Source organism: Acinonyx jubatus, chromosome B2 (genome assembly GCF_027475565.1).
Source record: "Acinonyx jubatus isolate Ajub_Pintada_27869175 chromosome B2, VMU_Ajub_asm_v1.0, whole genome shotgun sequence".
In the NCBI taxonomy this organism is placed as follows: domain Eukaryota; kingdom Metazoa; phylum Chordata; class Mammalia; order Carnivora; family Felidae; genus Acinonyx; species Acinonyx jubatus.
Window position 1 is genome coordinate 67,442,637 of NC_069385.1, and position 19,089 is coordinate 67,461,725.

At 36.5% G+C, this 19,089-nt stretch overlaps 1 long non-coding RNA gene across 1 annotated transcript; it reads left to right on the top strand.

The window, feature by feature from the left end:
• Positions 1-2,294: 2,294 nt before the first annotated feature.
• On the top strand, positions 2,295-18,629 carry LOC106970861 (uncharacterized). The gene is made up of 3 exons (XR_001429571.3): positions 2,295-2,511; positions 16,860-16,975; positions 18,178-18,629. It is a non-coding gene; the product is annotated as an uncharacterized LOC106970861 (long non-coding RNA).
• The last annotated feature ends 460 nt before the right edge of the window (positions 18,630-19,089 follow it).

Sequence of the window (19,089 nt, forward strand, 5' to 3'; positions counted from 1 at the left end):
GGGTCTTGTCCTATGAAGGTTAATCAAAGGAAGTGAAAAAATTAAAGGATTGTGAGGGGAAGGAAAGAACAGATTTGGAACAGCTAGCAATAGAGTCACAGGGTCAGAAACATGAGTTGTAAGATAGAGCACAGGCTCTGGTGAGGGCCTGTGGAAGAACCGTATTCTGCTCTCTCTAGGAGTTGAAATTCCAATGATGTCCGTTAAAATTTCATATAGCCCCCAGTGAAACCTGGGTGACCTAAAAAGCTGCTGTTTGGTTCCCATGTACATAGCCTGGTTATAGTAAGTCTCAAGGACACGTGCAACAAGGTGATCGAGTGGCAAGGCGGCAGAGACTGGGGAAGGGGTCCCAGCAAATGGGCCCTGGGACAATGTGGAGAGTTCCTGAGAATGCTGTGTGTGAGCATAGTGGAGGACAGCACAGGGTGACGGGACGTGTTTCTGCTTCAGCAAAGGCTGTGACAAAGACAGAAAATGACTTCTAAAAGTCTAGTAGGACTCCTGTACCAGATAGACCCGTTACTCACTGATATTTGGTTCTCTTCCCCTTCAGGCCACTGGGAAAGATTCCATTTTGAAGTTAAACATGGCAATTGGCCATTGAAATGTGACAATTGGTAATGAGAGTCCCTGTAGAGGAAGCATTTATTGCTAGTGTGTGTGAATCTCTCTCTCTTCCCCGCCTTGGCAACTGCGAAAACATGTTTAAATGTCACCATCATAAGACGATGGAGCCTCCGTCAACCTGGGTCATTAAGGGGCAAAGTTAGTGGTAAGACACTTGGGCAAAGCCATCTGTGGACCCACTGTGATCCCATAACATGAGAAAGCAAGTTCTGTTGCTTTAAGCACTGCGATTTTGGGCCCGTGGTACCATCTCACCTGTTTTGATGTATTCAACCAGCCATCGAAGAGGGCAGCTATAGTGTGGCTCTCAGACAAGACTGTCATCTCCTGATGCCAGGATAAAAGAAAAGTCCTGCCGAATGAGATCGTTTCGATGAACAAGGGAAGGAAAAGAAAAGAGAAGACTCTGAAAGCAGACACATTTTAAAAGACTAAAGACAGAGGGTTAAGCTGGTGGCAACTGTGTTCATGCATTAGCAAGATTCAATTTCTCAGAATCAGCAGAAATAAAGACAAAGTTCATTCAATTAGGGGAAAATAAAGGTCATATTCATATACACTATTTTAGGGATTAATGTGGCCATTAAAAGTTATAAGGTACAGAAAATCATAATTTTAATGATACAATCAATTTAATTCAAGAATATATGCTGGTGAATAAGCCCAGTGAACTCTTAAGAACACAGTATTACAGAGTAATATTTGTGATTTCACGAGAGCTCAATGTTACTATCTGTCCTTTCATGATTTTATTTTAAATAAAGGAAGTATTTTTCAATTGGGCTCTCTATTCATACTGAGATGATTATGTCCAGGAATATATACCTTAAAACAAAAGAGTATATGGAGCAGCAGAGGAAAAAAATAAAGATACCCAATATTTTTAAATGAATGAATTTAGAGGTCTAAGTGTGTTGTTTGTTTGTTTGTTTTTGAGGGAGAGAAAGAGAGACAGCACATATGAGGGTCAGAGAGAGGGAGAGAATCTGTTTTTTGTTTGTTTGTTTGTTTGCTTGTTTTAATTCAGGTTAGTTAACATATGGTGTAGTCTTGGCTTCAGAAGTAAAACCCAGTGATTCATCTCTTCATATGACACCCAGTGTTCATCTAGAAAAGTGCCCGTCTTAATGCCCATCACCCATTTAGCCCATCCCCCACCCATCTCCCCTCCAACAACCCTCAGTTTGTTCTCTGAATTTAAGAGTCTCTTACGGTTTGCCTCCCTTTCTGTTTTTATCTTATTTTTCTTTCCCTTCCCCTATGTTCATCTGTTGAGTTTCTCAAATTCCACATATGAATGAAATCATATGACATGTCTTTCTCTGACTGACTTATTTCGCTTAGCATAATACCCTCTATTTCCATCCACATTGTTACAAATGGCAAGATTTCATTCTTTTTTCATTGCAGAGTAGTATTCCATTGTGTGTGTGTGTGTGTGTGTGTGTGTGTACTATATATATATATATATATATATATATATATATATATACCACATCTTCTTTATCCATTCATCGGTAGATGGACATTTGGGCTCTTTCCATAACTTGGCTATCTTAAGCAGGCTCCACACCAAGTGCAGAGCCTAGTCTCACTATTGTGAGATCATAACCGTGAGATGATGACCCAAGCCAAAATTAAGAATCAGATGCTTAACAGACTGAGCCACCCAGGCACCCCTAGAGGTCTAAGTTTTATGGATGTTGTTGGTCTAAAATGTTGGAAAGTGGTGAACACTCAGCAATGGGCTTATAGTAAGGAATGATACCTACAGTGGTTGGCATAAAATTCCAGCGACTGTTCAAAGAATTCTGAATACCTATATTGCTGTGGAAAGGTACTGAGGCCACTAATCACACTCCTCTTATCATCCTTGGCCAAGTAAGTAATGGCCATGTTGCCAGAATCACTAGCCTCAAAGGATAGACAGAATTTGATCTGTCATTTTAAATTATAAACTCAAGCCATTATTTAATAAAAGTATTTATTATATCAACATATTAATTTATAACATGACAACATCCTTAATAATAAATATCAATAAAATATAACATGCTTTTTATTATGGCTTATAGTTAAGTTATAATTGATAATCATAATTATTATTTTACATTATAAATAAATTGGGTACTTTCTCATTTGAAACTGACTTTACCATTTATACATTAGAATTTTCAAGACACATTTAAATGACAAATTAAAAACAAATCTTCTGAAATAATGAACACTTCAAAAAGAAAGAAATCCTGCCATTCATGACAATATGGATAGAATTTGAGGGCATGATGCTAAGTGAAACAAGTCCGACAGGAAAAGAGAAATACTGTATGATCTCACTTTTATATGAAATCTAAAAAACCCGAAGTCATAGAAACAGAGTAGGATGGTGATTACCAGGAACCAGATGTTGGGGAAAAAGGAGAGACATTAGTCAAAGAATATAAACTTCCAGTTATAAGATAAATGGTAGCTATTTAACAATACTGTATCAAATCCTTAAAGGTTGCTGAGAGGAGATCTTAAATATTCTCACCACACACACACACAAGGAGAATTATGTGAGGTAATAGAAGTGTTACCCAACCTAACTGTGGTCATCAGCTCACAGTATATATCTCTCAAATCATCACATTGTACACCTTAATCTTACATGATATTATATGTCAATTATATCTAAAAAAAAAACTTGCAAAAATTTTTGAAGTACACGCACACACACACACACAATGAATACTTCAAAAATGAATTGTAGGGGTGCCTTGGTGGCTCAGTCGGTTAAGCATCTGACTTCAGCTCAAGTCATGATCTCACGGCTCATGAGTTTGAGCCCTGCATCGGGCTCTGTGCTGACAGCTTAGAGCCTGGAGCCTTCTTTGGATTCTGTGTCTCCTTCTCTCTCTGTTCATTCCCTGCTTGCACTCTGTCTCTCTCTCTCTCAAAAATAAATAAAGATTAAAAAATTTATTTATTTATTTTTCTATATAATTTATTGTCAAATTGGTTTCCATACAACACCCAGTGCTCATCCCAACAGGTGCCCTCCTCAATACCCATCCCCCACCCCCCCCTCCCTCCCACCCCCCATCAACCCTCAGTTTGTTCTCAGTTTTTAACAGTCTCTTATGCTTTGGCTCTCTCCCACTCTAACCTCTTTTTCTTTTTTTTCCTTCCCCTCCCCCATGGGTTTCTGTTAAGTTTCTCAGGATCCACATATGAGTGAAAACATATGGTATCTGTCTTTCTCTGACTTTTTTTTAAAGTTTATTTATTATTGAGAGACAGAGTGTGAGCAGGGGCAAGGCAGAGAGAGAGAGAGGGAATCCAAAGCAGGCTCCGGGTTCTGAGCTGTCATCACAGAGCCCAACGTGGGGCTCGAACTCAAAAACCGCGAGATCATGACTGAGCTGAAGTTGGATGCTCAACGGACTGAGCCACCCAGGAGCCCCCTTACTGACTTTTTAAATTAAAAAAAAGTTTAAAATTTTTTAAATAAAAAAATGAATTGTCAAAGCTGTGGGTGGCTAAAACATGAAGATAGCAGAACCTGCTTTTAGTTTAATAAAAATAACTATTGTTCACAGTCCTCAGATATTCACACCGTGTATCACACATTCACACATTGTTGCTTTCGATTGCAAGTGTCCTGAAATTATTTTAATTTCCTAAACCAAGTACTCCATACTACGGTGGAATACTTATGTTCAGAGTTTGAGAAAGAATTCATTTTAATCGTGAACTACTCACGTGAAGAAGGGTATAATGTTATCAACTTTAAAAATTTATTCATTTTTACATAATTTTGAATGAAAACTCTCTACATGCACGTATGTGTTAGTTAACAATATGGAAAAAGAAGAAAACATTTGCTGTCGGAGCTCAGCTATCTTTATTGTCTATTTTAGTGCTATTCGAATTGTGATCTATAAACTGTAGATTCCTAATCGCTGGTGAAATAGTCACAAAAATTGAGAGTGAGAATTTATAAAGTTTCATGACAGTTTGGCATTGCTCATGACATACAAAGACAGAAATCAGTGGACTCATCTCATTGAAGAAGGTATAGACCGGTTCCTATTTTGTTTAACTTCTGTCTGTGTGAGTCACTTGTAGTTCAAGCTGCCTAGTAAGACCGGTCTAAGATAGACTGGAGGGAAAAAAAAAAAAAAGGAATAAAAACTGATTTTTACCGTGGCTAATTTGAGAAGCACTGGTCTGCATCACGCATGATGGATGGTAATCTCAGGTCAAGATAGTTTACTTTTTGGCTTTTGTTATTAGCATTTGTTTACATGATTCTCTAAATTAAGCTGCAGCTGATTATCAGAGTACGTAGCTATACAAAATGCTACTTTCCTTGTAAATAATTTGCATATACTTGAATATAGTTAGAGTGAATTTTTGAAGTTACACATGAATGGATTTAATAACTAATAATAATACATGTAACAAAATAGCTAGAGATTATATAGCACTTGTGACATGCCAGGTTAAACACTTTAAAATCATTATGTCCTTTACTGTTCACAATGACCTTAGAAGTACTGTACTTTCTACTAATTATTTAGGAAGCCAAAGCACAGAACTGTTGAGTGAATTACCCAAGGTCAAATATTTAGGAGGTGGTATTTCAGGGATTTGAATTTTGGATCAATAATACGTAGGCTCTGTACCTCATTTCAGTGCTTCTTAAACTTTACCAGAGCTTTTTAAAGAGATTCCCAGTCCAACAAGTCTGAGAATGACTGAAGAATTTGCATTTCTAACAAGCTCCCAGGAGATGCTCCACATTGCTGATAACACACTTTGAGGGGATTCCATCATTCAATCAGAGAGCATTATGGGACCCTCTGCTATGGAGAAACTGGGCAGTCAGGGTGCCTTTCTCTTCTTACTAGGTATGCTACGCGTTGTGAAAAGATGATGACACCATTGCCCAATAACTACAATAAAAAGCACAAGGCTTCACTTATTGTGGGAGAGCTGTTCTGGTCAGGCATGGCCCCTCTGGGCAGAGCAGAGGACTGATCTCATAGGATTTGGGGGAAGGGTCGAGTACGGGCATTGACAAACGTTCATGACATCCTCTGTAGATGCTTAGTTAGTGGCTCCTTGTTACCGCGGCTACAGAACAATCCATCTTTTCTTAAATTTGTGGAAATGTTTTTCTTCTCACCACCAAACCCATATTTGCGTATTACAAATATACTGCCACCAGATTCAACCATGATTTTCAGACCACTGTTCTCCCATTTGTGCGAACATATTTGATAGCTGAGTCTAGGCGAGCACCTAGCTAATTATGTGACAAAGCCTTGATCCATCAGTGTTTAGAGAATTCCTCCTGGATTTGTAGTAGATGCTCAATGCACGGTTGCTGAAATCGTAAACTTGGTAGAGGATTTGAAACAAAGTAGGGGAGTACCTGGGTGGCTCAGTCGGTTGAGCATCCGACTTCAGCTCAGGTCATGATCTCACGGTCTGTGAGTTCGAGCCCCACATCGGGCTCTGTGCTGTCAGTTCAGAGCCTGGAGCCTGCTTCAGATTCTGTGTCTCCCTCTCTGCCCCTCCCCTGCTCATGCTCTGTCTCTCTCTCTCTCTGTCAAAAAAAAAAAAAATTAAAAAAAAAAAGAAACAAAGTAGGAATCTTGAGGACCAAATAATGGGAATAAAGGAAACATCCATGGGCATACCTAGCAGATGTGGGAAAAGAAAGGCTCTTCCAGAAGCTCTCATTCATTCTCTCTGGGATGCATAATTTGAAATATTTTTAGTCTTCTATTTGTTACCAACATAATCATCAATGTACTCACTCAGGATACTGTGTTTGTATGCGCACTGTATGTATGTATATCCATGCATATGTATGAATATGCATGTATATAAAATATATCACATGATGGACAACAGTTTCTCTTTTTTTCTGGCATATGCTATTTTTATTCTTCTTGAAGTTAGACCCTGAGAATGATGAATGAATTCGCTCGTTACTAAATATTTAAAAGTACTAATTGAAATATTAACAACACCACAGAAATTCTGTGTGCCGTGTAGTTAAAGTTAGTAAATAACATCACTGATTTGTTCTAGTTTCTCTTATGGGTCTGACTGAGCAATGGGACTTACTTTTAGAAATGTAAGACCGATGTTTAAAAGTGACAGATAACTCACAATTTATGCAACTACGTGTTTTGCCCTAGAACTAATACTTTTCTCTATGAAATGTAATTTTGTAATTATTTTCTTATTAAGTGCTCTGTGACTGATTACATGTTTTTATGCTTCTTTTCCAGGGATTACCCTGGAAATACATAACCAGAGAAAAAGATTATTCTAAGTAATACTAATACTAAGTAGGTAAAATACTCATTTATTAATGACCATTTAGGTAATACCACCATTTCACCCATTCTGAATAGGTAAAGAACAAAGGTTTAATGTAATATGTAGCCATCAATATGTAATTATTGGATGCAAAGCCCCAGTATTTGTTTAAATTATGCTGCTTCACCAAAGAATTAGCAGGGATGATGCACCAAAATTTTCTGTAGAAATTATGTGCTTCACTTGCTCAAAGACACGAGGATTGAAGCTCTTGGCTACAGTAAAGCAACGGTTTTTTGCATTGACAAGAGTTTGGTATACAGTAAGTGCCCATATCCTGAGTTAATGAATGCACTTCAGAGTAGTCTTCTATGAGAACTTAAGTCACGGAACCAATAAACACAAAAGCAGGTCCCTTATGGAGAAACCACCTTGAAGTTGTTTCATCTAGTGTTTCTCCAATGTTAATGTGAACAACCTGGTGATCTTGTTATAATGCAAATTTTCATTTATTAGGTCTGGGCCGGGGCCAGATATTCTGCATAACTAACAAGCTCTCAGGTGTTGGCAGTGTAGCTGGAACCTGAGTGATAATTCAAATAGTGAAGGTTTATTCACTTCTGCTTGAAACCAGCTCTGACCCCTTCTTACACAGTGATTGTGGCAACTAATTGCATTATAAAAAATGGCAAGCAAATTCTATATTGGGCATATGAAAGTAAATAAAGTACAATGTCATGTTATTGTTCATGGTTCTCTTTGTAAATTTGCTTTATAGAACTTTGTACTCTTAAGTGATTACAAAGCCATGGAGGAAGTGTGCTTTTTCTTCTAACAAAAGGGTCTAAGTCTTAAATGGGAAATAGACTGAAGTTGCTGTCAGTTAAGTTAATTGATAGTTCCTGCTGGAACCTGTGAATTGCCTCAGGTGAGTGCAGTGAAAAAGTCACTTTGTTTGAATAAATCTACTTGGTTGACTCTTTAGGTCCTCATTCACTCTTCCTCTCCACAAGCGAGAAAGTTTGTTTTTATGTGGCTTAGTCCTTTATTTCTTTGAATAGGATTTTCCTATTTAGGAAGTTTTTAGAAAGTGTGGTAAGTTGGCCACAATTTCTTTTGTGTGAATGTAGAGAAAGTAAACGTTTTGTGTTGGCAGGACTGTAGCCCATTCCAAACTTCCGGAACAGACGAGAGCTCTAAAATATAGTCACTGGAATAGAGTAATCATACTTGGGGTATAATATAGCAAAGAAACAAGACTCTCCAAGCCCCTTCTGTGGCATGTTTGATCACCCTAAAAACAGGATATGAAAACCACACTGTAACATCCTGTTGCTTTTAAAGTCTGGGTGGCTTGACAATGCAGAGTTTATTGAGCAATACACCAGATAATCCTCAAGCTACCTCTTTTTTAAGGTCAAGCCCGTGCTAGCAATTACACTAATGTTTGTTGAAATTACTTGAATGGCAGGTATCAAGGCTGCCACTGTACCAAACTGGTTGATCCGGTGACCTTGTGAATTTTGCTTCTGACTTTTGCTTTAAAAGAGTCACTTGTGTGGAAAGAGAAACAAGTTACTGGCCTAGCCCAGTTAACTATAGAGCCAACAGTGACTTGCAGATAAACCTATCAAGCATCCCCACAGAATTCAACAAAATCCATTCACATTTAATTGAACACAATCCTTAGATTCTCACCATGTGGACAGCCCAAGATTTGGGAATAGAAATAGTCATTGGTGTTCTTCAGTTGTGATTGTATTCACTGAAATAGGAACCAATGAGAACAATCTCAATGCATATGATTGGATTTTTAAATTTGGGGACAGGCAAGGGTTGTGTGTGTGTGTGTGTGTGTGTGTGTGTGTGATGTTTGGGCCTCTAAGTCCTAATATCTTCTCATTTTTACCCTCTGTCACTTTTGCATACCTGTATATGTGAGATGATTTGGGAACAAAACTCACCCTAACTAGCACCTGGCATAAACCAAAAAAAAAATATTTTGGCTGGAAACTTTTTCTACACAAAGCAAGTATGCTCGGAAGAATGACATTTTAATGGTGACCTTAAATGTGGAAAACAGATCTTTCAAATAAACTTGAAGTGTATTGTGAGTTACCATACTTATTTCAGTATAATTTACTATAGAAACTATAAAATAGTCCTTGATTATCAACATTATCACAGGTCATCATTTGATTGAATAGATTGTATAGGTTAGTTGTAAGTATTCATCCATTATTGAAGTAAATATTTGTTCTGAGTGTTGGTTGCTTATTACATGCTTGGTTAATATCAATTTTCCTTGGGATGACCAAAAGATACTGTGTTTGTGAAAACAAGGTCTAAATTAGTATTTATACTATCAAATAAATTTTGAATAAATCAAAGTGAAAGCATTTCCACATACTCTTACTTATCTCTAAATGTATGTTTATTTGCATGGGTGCATTAGCCAGGGTCAGAAGGATTTTTCTGTGGTAAGGTACAATCTTTAAATGTCAGTGATTTAGAGCAAGAATTTGATGGTTTACTGGCACAGGTTCATTGCGAGTGTGGCAGACTGTATTGCCAGGGTAACTGTCCTCTCCAGTGACTCAGTGATCCTGACCCCTTCGGTCATCTGCTCTACTGCCTGGACAGAAGTTTGCTGGTTGACCCAGTAGGAGAATAAGGGAACTTGAGAACTATACAGGGCTTTGAACACTGTCTTTGCTTAGAAGGGACACGTATCATTTCTACTCAAATTTTATAGACATAATTACTGAAATGGACTTGCCTAACTATAAGGAGGCTGAGATATGTAGGGGAGTACATGGCATATTTGGTATTCTGTATTCTCACAGTAGGAAATGGCTAAAAAGAGATGTGCCTACTTGTTGGGGAGTGGAAGAGAAGTGGCGAGGAGATGTTACTTTTTATTTTATTCAAATCTAAATTATTTGTGTTTTCAACAATACTATGTTTGCTTTAAAATTAAAATATATTTTAAATTTTATAAAACCTTATAATCGCTTTTGAGGGAGGAGGGAAGTTCTTTTAGGCTTAGTTTTTATAGAAAGGCTATGACTAGTTCAACGTCTTGTATGACATTTAGACTCCTTTTCACTCATAATTGTCCTTTTAGTTTTCGTTCCTAGTTAACATTTTTGTAATGTGATCAATTCTCTCTTCTTTAAGCAATTTTTTAGAGAGATAAAGAATGCATGCATGCACACATGCGCACAAGTGGGGGAGAGACAGAGGGAGAGGGAGAGAGAATCTGAAGCAGACTCCGTGCCCAGCACAGAGCCCAATGTGGGGCTCGATGTCACGACTGTGAGATCATGACCTGAGCTGAAATCAAGAGTTGGATGCTTAACCGACTGAGCCACCCAGGTGCCCCTCAATTCTCTTTTTATAACCAAAATGTTCTGGACTTTGTTACTGCAGGTCAATGACTTTTGATATCCAATTTGCGCCTACACCCTTAATAAAATAACTCGAAGGTAGACTTTTCTAGAAAGTCCTCATGAATCCCAGTGGAGTTCCTTCAGAGAAAGAGTGACCTGTAACCATGGGAGAGTGTTTCCAATAATAACAACTTCAGATATATTTTATTGAAAAAGTCAGAATGTAAAATTCTGTAAGTTGGATAAAGCCCTGGGAAGTCACAGGCTTTTACTGCTCACAGTAGGAAAGAGAAAACTGTTTAGTGAATTTGCTTGCAAAATGACTTCAGGGAAATCCCAATTTGTCTTTGGTTAGCTAATTTAAGAGCATCTGACCTTTTCTAGGCTTTTATGTTCCCCTAGCTCACTTTGAAGGTATATAATTTGTTATTCTTTTGGACACATATTATGTATTCTTTAGATGTGAATAGTGTCATATGAATGTAATACTTAACAAGTGCTACCTATTGTTATTTTACGTATAATATAATTATTAAACAATTGCCACTACCAAGTTTTAAAAAACGTGTATAGAGTCAGGCAAGATAGGATAGACTAAAAGTAAAAAATCACAATGGAAATTTGAGAACTCAGTATTCTTCAAAGAGTTATTTGCAGTAAGAAAAGAAATATTAAGTTGAGGTAACCATAGTAGGAAATGTAGGATTTGTTAAAGGAAGCCAAGACCTAGAACGTGCAAGCAAAATGCAGGCTGAAGCCTGTATTACAAATAAATCTGATGTAAAGTCAGATGTCTCCCTGATTACTGCATAATATTTTCAGGGACAAATTCTTACGTGAGAACCATATTAGTTGGAGAAAACAAACTTCACTGTAGCTAATATAAGGGAAATAAGGGCTATGTAGCTCACAGAATCTTTAGAAGACTCAATGAATCAGGTTAAGACATTATTATAGCTCAAAGCTACACAGAAGAAAAAACAACTCGGGAAATTGTCTAACAACCTAGGTATTGCTACTTAAGGTATAGTCAGTACCTGCTGCTGATCCACATACTGTTACTAGTCTGGGATGAGAAAAAGGGCTTGCACCAGATTGCAAATGAACTGTGTTGCTAGGCACACTATTTAGTTAAGCTGACAATTATTTTCACAGTGCGATTTTCTCAGTAAGGAAGTAGTGAGGTAATTTACATCCAGGTGCAAGCTAAGATAGGCACATTAAGCAGAGACGTTCAAGGGTGTACCACTGCCTTCACAACCTGCCACTTGTCACCTATGATTCTGAAAGTGGAGGCCAAAACACTACATTGCAGCCACCCCAGAAGAACCAAATGGCTCCATCACCTTCTCATCAGGAGACTCAGTGCACTTTTGAGCTGCAGATGCTCCCCAGGCTTCCATCTGCTTCCAGGTCTTCTGTGTGGGTTCCTCGTCTTGGGGGAATTGGATAGTTTCCCAGTCCCTAATGTGCAAGGGAGTCTGGAAATTTGGTTTTTAAGCTGTTCAGCACCTATAACAGGACGAAAAGGTAAAAGGAAGTTGGAAATGCATGGGACCCTAACACACACTACCTATGACAGTGAACCCTCTAAGGCAGAAGAATATTTGAAAAGAGATATCACTGAACATTGCTGATGTCTCAAACGTGCAAAAGGGAAGAGATGTGTAAAGGAATCAGTTAAGGCTAGATGATGGACAAATAAATGAACATATGCCAAGGATGGGCTCATTTCATTGAAAAAGCATATGGTATTATTTTTCTTAGATTTTGTTAGGAGCACATTGGTGATTTATTTAAGTTATAGGGTTTTTTAAAAAATAAAAAGTCTGAATTATTCACATGAATCAAGAAGTTAAAGGGTTACCATATTGGAAGGGAACTTGGAGACCAGCTAGGTAAGCCTTCTTCATTAAAATGTTTTTTTGAATCAGATGACAATCTTTACCAAAGTGTATAGTAAATAATAACTACAGCATTGTCAAATAAATTTCTTTGGGGCATGTCTTAATAAATAGTATGGTATGTAATTAACACATCTTTTTATGTGAATAGTGATTCTTAAAAATTAGTTGGCTTATTTAAGTGGAATAGGCATTTACTGTGAAAGTTACAATTGTTTAGTAGGTCAAGAAACATTATGACTGAATATCCCTCTCAAAAATTGGTGTCAAATTAATTAGTTTTTTTTGTATTTATGAAGTGCAAAATTAGGCATATTACTCATATGCTCTTATCATTGAACACTAGTTATACATACAAGCTGATGATGGCGAATAAATAATAGTAAAAAATAAAGCGTACTGTTTAATCAAATATTTTGAGTAATGAAAAACTATCATCTAGAACATTGCTTCATAACACTTTTCAGGTCATAAATTATTTTGAGAGTATGATAAAAGCCATGGATGCTATTCCCAGCAAATTGCACATACACACAATTGTACATGGGCTCATAGAAGATTTATGGACCTTTCAAAGGCTATGCTCAGACTTAGGATAAAAAATCCTGATCCAAAATAAAGCAGAAATTACCAATTTTACCAATAATTTGATTTTAATATATAACTCTATATTTTTCATAAAATGATATTTCAATTTGGAGCTGAAAATTGCAATTTGATTTATAACTCTTACTGGCAACATGATGTGGCCATATAAACTCTTCGAATCTCAATGATCTCACTTGTAAATTGGAGATGATAATCATTATGTCACAAGATTACTATATTTCCTTTGATATATATCTAACACAGTGCCTGTCACAAGAAATATTTAATAAATGTTCATTTGCTCATTCATTCATTCATTTATTTGTTTTTTGATTATTAATAAGATTGCTCAAAATCTCTTGATTACTTTGTGGTTATGCAATTATGTTCAACAAAAATTTATCAAATGCTCATTTTGTACTAGGAGTTATGCTGAATGTACGCATAGATGACTAGGAAAGAATCATTGCTCCAGAGGTATTTATAGTACAGTGCCCTGTGAAGAGGAGAGTCTAATATACTGTAAGAGATATAAGAAATGAACATAAGATCATATGGGAGCCTGTAGGATAAAAGGAGCAGTGTAATGGATACTGAGGATTCATGGAAGGACCCATGGTGGAGATAATACTTAACTGGGGCCAATAATATTAATAAAATAAACTTTCTAATTGCTTACTGTGTGTTGATTATTTTTCTGAATATCCCGTGTGTACTATCTAATTTGATCCTTAAAAAAAACCCATGAAGTATATATCTATTTTCTTTTTAAAACTACCCACTTAACAGATGTGGCCACCAGGCTAAAACAGAATGAACAACATTTCAAGAGACACACAGTACATTAGTGACTGAGTTTGAATTAGCTTTGGTTTCAACCCTGCATTCCTTAACAATCAGTTGAAGAGAATTGAAACAGCATTTCATTTAGGGGAATTATCTCCAGCGAGGCATAGAAACATGGAATTATTTGAATAACAAGAACTACACAAAATAACAATAGTAACAATTTTAATTTTGTATACCTTTATTTCTGAGAGAGAGAGAGAGACAGTATGCACAGTGCACGTGCAAGCGGGGGAGGGGCAGAGAGACAGGGGGACAGAGGATCTGAGGAGAGCTCTGTGTTGACAGCAGAGAGCCCCAGGTGGGGCTGGAACTCAAGAACTGTGAGATCTTGACCTGAGCTGAAGTCAGACACTTAACCAACTGTGCCACCAAGGCGCCCCATCAATTATAACAATTATAAACACAAATTTTAATAATTGGCCAGACACAAGCAAGTGATAATCCCACATAATATAAAGATTAATTTGTTATATAAAAAATAAAAAGGGCAAGTAATCACAATTGAGTTATAAGTGTCTAATTTGTGAATTATAGTTCTAATGGGGCAGGAGCTAGTTTAGGTGTGGGAAGATGACGCATCCAGGATTGGATAAGTTAGGACATCCAGGAGGAAGTTGGATATAGATGAGTTCTTAATCCAGAGATATAGTCAAAACTAGAGATAAACTATGGTTAACATTAAAGATAGCAACAAAAATCATTAGAGTATATAAAAACACCCAGTAGTATAGAAGGAACATGGCATTGAACAGTGTTTATTTTGACCAAAAAACACCTATATTCCAAAAGATACAGATGTTGGCTTCTTATTCATTCTTTATAAATTAATTAAAAATTATTTTCTATTGCCTGTTTGCAAACAAAATGTGATAAAAGTACAATCTATAGCTAAAGAAAGTTAAAGAAGTCTTGGTTGAAAGTAAAATTAATCAATTATCCTGTTTACTCAGTGAGACTATGTTCAATAAGAGAACTCTATAGACGAATTTACTGAAGTTCATATTAGAATAAGTACTAATTAAGGGGCACCTGGGTGGCTCAGTCAGTTAAGCATCTGACTTCAGCTCAGGTCCTGATCCTGTGGTCTGCAGTCCATGGGTTCGAGCTCCACATCAGGCTCTGTGCTGACAGCTCAGAGCCTGGAGCCTGTTTCAGATTCTGTGTCTCCCTCTCTCTGCCCCTTCCCCACTATACACACACTCTCTCTCTCAAAATAATAAATAAACAGTAAAAATTAAAAAAAGAATAAATACTAATTAAAATAAAACAAAAACTTACAAAAAAAACTTCCCCCCCCTTTTTTTTTAATTTTGTGATTTGAGTATAGTTGACACACAATGTTACATTAGTTTAGGTTTGCAACATAGTGATTCAACTTCTCTATATGTTATGCTATGTTTGCCACAAGTGTAGTTACCATCTGTCACCACGCAACATTATTACAGTATCATCAACTGTATTCTCTACCCTGTGTCTTTTATTCCTGTGCCTTATTCATTCCATAACTGGAAGCCTGTATTTCCCACTCCCCTTCACCCATTTTGCCCATCTTCCTCCCTCTTTCTTTCTGGCAAGTGTCAGTTTCTTTTCTGTATTGCTAGGTCTGATTCTGCTTTTTATTTGTCATATGAAACTCTCTGTGTTTTGGGGGTGGGGGGAATTTAAACTAATCTGGGAGGAGATGATCGACAGCTTTTTTTGTTTTTGATCCTTTGTGCCCAAATTTCTCCAGATGATCCCACTGATATTCTTATTTATAAATCTCTTATGATAATTTTTACATTTTAACTTATTTCTCAGAATATCTGAAGGTAATATCCTGAGGCTGAAATAAAGCTGGACTGTTTCCTGATAATATAGTCCCTTAGTAGAATGTTCTGTTTAGAAGACAGTTTTGTTAATAAGACTGCATTTCCCATCTTAATAGTTTAATTAAAGGTTAAAGGAGACCACGTGAATAGAAAGTTTTGATTTTCCCATTGCATTTATTTCCAAACAATCTTAATATTATTATAGTCAACATCGTTGGAACACGAGAGGCATAGGTGACTTGTAGGAAGACATTTTCTGTAAATACATAGTAGCCTCTCCAGACTTACTGATCGTTTCAGATACATGTGTAGATCCATTGACCACAAACTTGCTGCACTGTTAAATGAACACATGTACAGTTATGAATCTTGGACGGGATCCACATGTAACCTCAAGAGAGATCGGAGAAGGCAATGAGAACATGACACATCATCCTGTCTTTAAGACTTTGGAAATGTCAGGGCAAGAGAGATGCATGTCTAAATGTGCCGGGAAGGGAAATCCAAATAATTGATCTTTTTTCCATTAAGTTTTGAGTTCTTAAAGCAAAATTCTCATATGATAAGTAGTTCACTTATCACTTCACTATTGACTGGAGACTTGTATGTTTGTGAATGTATAATTCACATGTCTGCAAATGTATGATTCTTCCTAGGCCTTTCAAAATTTTTATCTTTCAACTTTCAAGCTTTCCTATGGTTTTCATTGTTTAAACACAAGGATGGGGCGGGGGTGGGGGGAGATGGTTATTCCATTAGTGCCTAAGAGAAGGCAGTCCAAAGCCAGGTTAGAGAGATATTAAGCAAAGTCCAAGTCGAACTATTCATGAGCTTATTAAAACGGATAAATAAAAAATGAAGACCTCAACAGCAGGAATAAAGCCACTCTTATGAGAGAGATTGATATTTCAAATATGAGGTTGGCTGCAGAGGTAGTGTGGTAAGTACAATGCTATGTGCCCAGAAAACCCCAAATGCTAACTTATTGAAAACATGTTGAGTGTGCATTTATAATAGAAATAAAGTCAGCAATGCGGTTATGGGCAGTATTAAATATTCTAACTTGGAAACACTTTTAATAATGACACTCATTATCTTCTTGAGTCTTAATATAGCTGAAAGTTGGTTGTATGTTTTAATTGTCAGCAAATAACCTACAGAATGTAACTTATCTGCAGCTTTGATTTTTGGCTATTCAACAACCTGATTATAGCACAATAAATTTGTGGCGAGACAAATGAATTGCAAAAAAAATTGGAAGATAATTTGACTTTAAAAAATTATTTGATGCTTTAGACACAAAGCTAACTGCACCTTTAACCATTTCTTTCATTTATGTGTTTTTAATCTTTCTGCTGAAACAGTCCCCACTGAGACTCATGATTAGTGGAATATAATTCTAAGGGAAGAGGTCAGGGAGATTAATTTGTGTGGAACCATCTCACTGGAGATCTCGGTGGCAGAAATTCCAAGCTGAGAGGTAAGTTTACCCCCAAAGATCAAATGTTCTATTTCAGCTTTTTGGCCACCTAAAAGAAAAGGGGCTGTGCATAAAAAGAAGAAACCAAAATATGTCACATGTGAGAAAGCTAGTAAGTTGATAGCTATTGCACTCTACCTGAGACTCTGAAAACCCCGAGAAAGTCTCTAAAGTCTCTTAATAATAGACAACAAGAAGAAACTGTAATAAGCTTAATTAGAAAATTTTATTTAAGCTTATATGTAAGAAATGTAAGAATGACAAGTAATCAACAACATGTATGAATAATAATATTTTATATATTTTATATAAAGTGCCTGTTTATATAAGGTGCCTGTTGGTGTTTAGAGCTGGCTAGCATTATATAAGCACACCTATTCTCTCTATCTACTTTCCTCACCCCCCCAAAAAGGAAGAAGATAAGAACTAAAGGCTTTCACACGTTAAGTTAAAGTTTCTTTTGTAGAAATGTAGAGATAAGTTTATTGAGTTTGGCTGATGAAGGATAAGGTTATAGATTGGAAGTATGTTACTAAGCTAGCTAACTAGTATAGTTTTATATATCACATTCTCTCCTTTATTAAGAATTAATAGACTTTGTTCTGTTTCTTTATCATGTTGATATGTAGTCACTATAATTTATCCAGTAATAGATTTCTTTTCCTCTATAATTGCACATTATAAAACACTCTTGTGAAATTCACTGGCGTATAAGTAGAACTTAATTCTTTGGGTAATAACTTAAACTTTGGTATTTATATATTCAAAGCAGTAGATTTCCAATAACCTAGGTGATATTTAACCCACTAAATACCTATGGACGAGCATTTCTTTAGCATCCTGATCCATTAAATTTCACTTTATTTCAAATTTTAAGACTTTTCAGGTAAACAGTTCCTTATCTTTTATAACTTCTTTAAAAAAAAATTCCTGGGGCACCTGGGTGGCTCAGCCAGTTAAATATCCGACTCTTGATTTTGGCTCAGGTCATGATCTCATGGTTCCTGCGTTCAAGCTGGGCTCAGTGCTAAGTGTGGGGAGCCTGCCTGGGATTCTGTCTCCCTCTGTCTGCCCCTCCCCTGCTCATGCACACGTGCTCTCTCTCCCTCTCAAAATTAATGACGTTGTTTAAAAAAGTCTCAATGGTTCCAATTCCCATTTTGACCAGCAAGTTCTGTTTCTTATCTTTCCTCCATACTCAGGGTCTCCTGGTCATGAGGATACTTCATAGAGAAGTCTGAGCCCTGGACTATCCACAAGTGGAAAAGATCCCAAAGGCAAGAACAGCAACCCTCTCACCTAGTCAGCCGGCAGAGAAGATAGTAAATGCCAAATGAACACTGCAGAGAGAAAATAAAGAGGATACTCTCAACTCGTTTTACTTTAAATTACTCTCAGCAAACCATAAAATTATAAAATTAAAAATTAAAAAAGGAAAATTGCAATTAAGGCTCCACAAACAGCTGAGTAATGTAAATATTTTAGGCAAAATGATTCCCAGAGATCCATTTAAGTGCATCAATTGGGTTGAATGGTTGTTTATTTGTAGTTTGTTTTCATTCAGCCTCTTAACTGAAAAATTGGAATGCATGGTTTGGCGGGAGAGAGACTCTTGTAAAATTTGGTATATGTTTGAATGTTACCAAATAAAGATACAAAGTTTTTTTGTTGTTATTTTTGTCAAGACATGAAGTCTGATTGCTCTTACACTGAAAGAGCCTCATTTATACAGACATAGTCAAAAATGGGTACAATCTATGTTTTTATAGCTATGTAGTCCTATACTTCAGCTTTATGTATAAACATATATAAACGTGAAGCTGTGTAAACATATAGCTCTGTCATATTCAGAATTTTTAAAAATTTATTGGGACTCCTTTGACAATTGTAAAGCACTTGAAAGTTAAATACATATAATAATGTTAGGTAGTAAGGTTTGGAGAGTACTGTCGCCATTATTAGGATAGACTATTAGGTTTTACTGAAACCATATTTCTCTAAAAATAGTAAGGAGAGTTTAAATTTAATTTAAATAATGTGTTAGCACCCAATAAATGTTACAAATAAACTTTTAGGAGAATTTCTCCTTGTATTACCCCTTGCCTCCTAAAAAA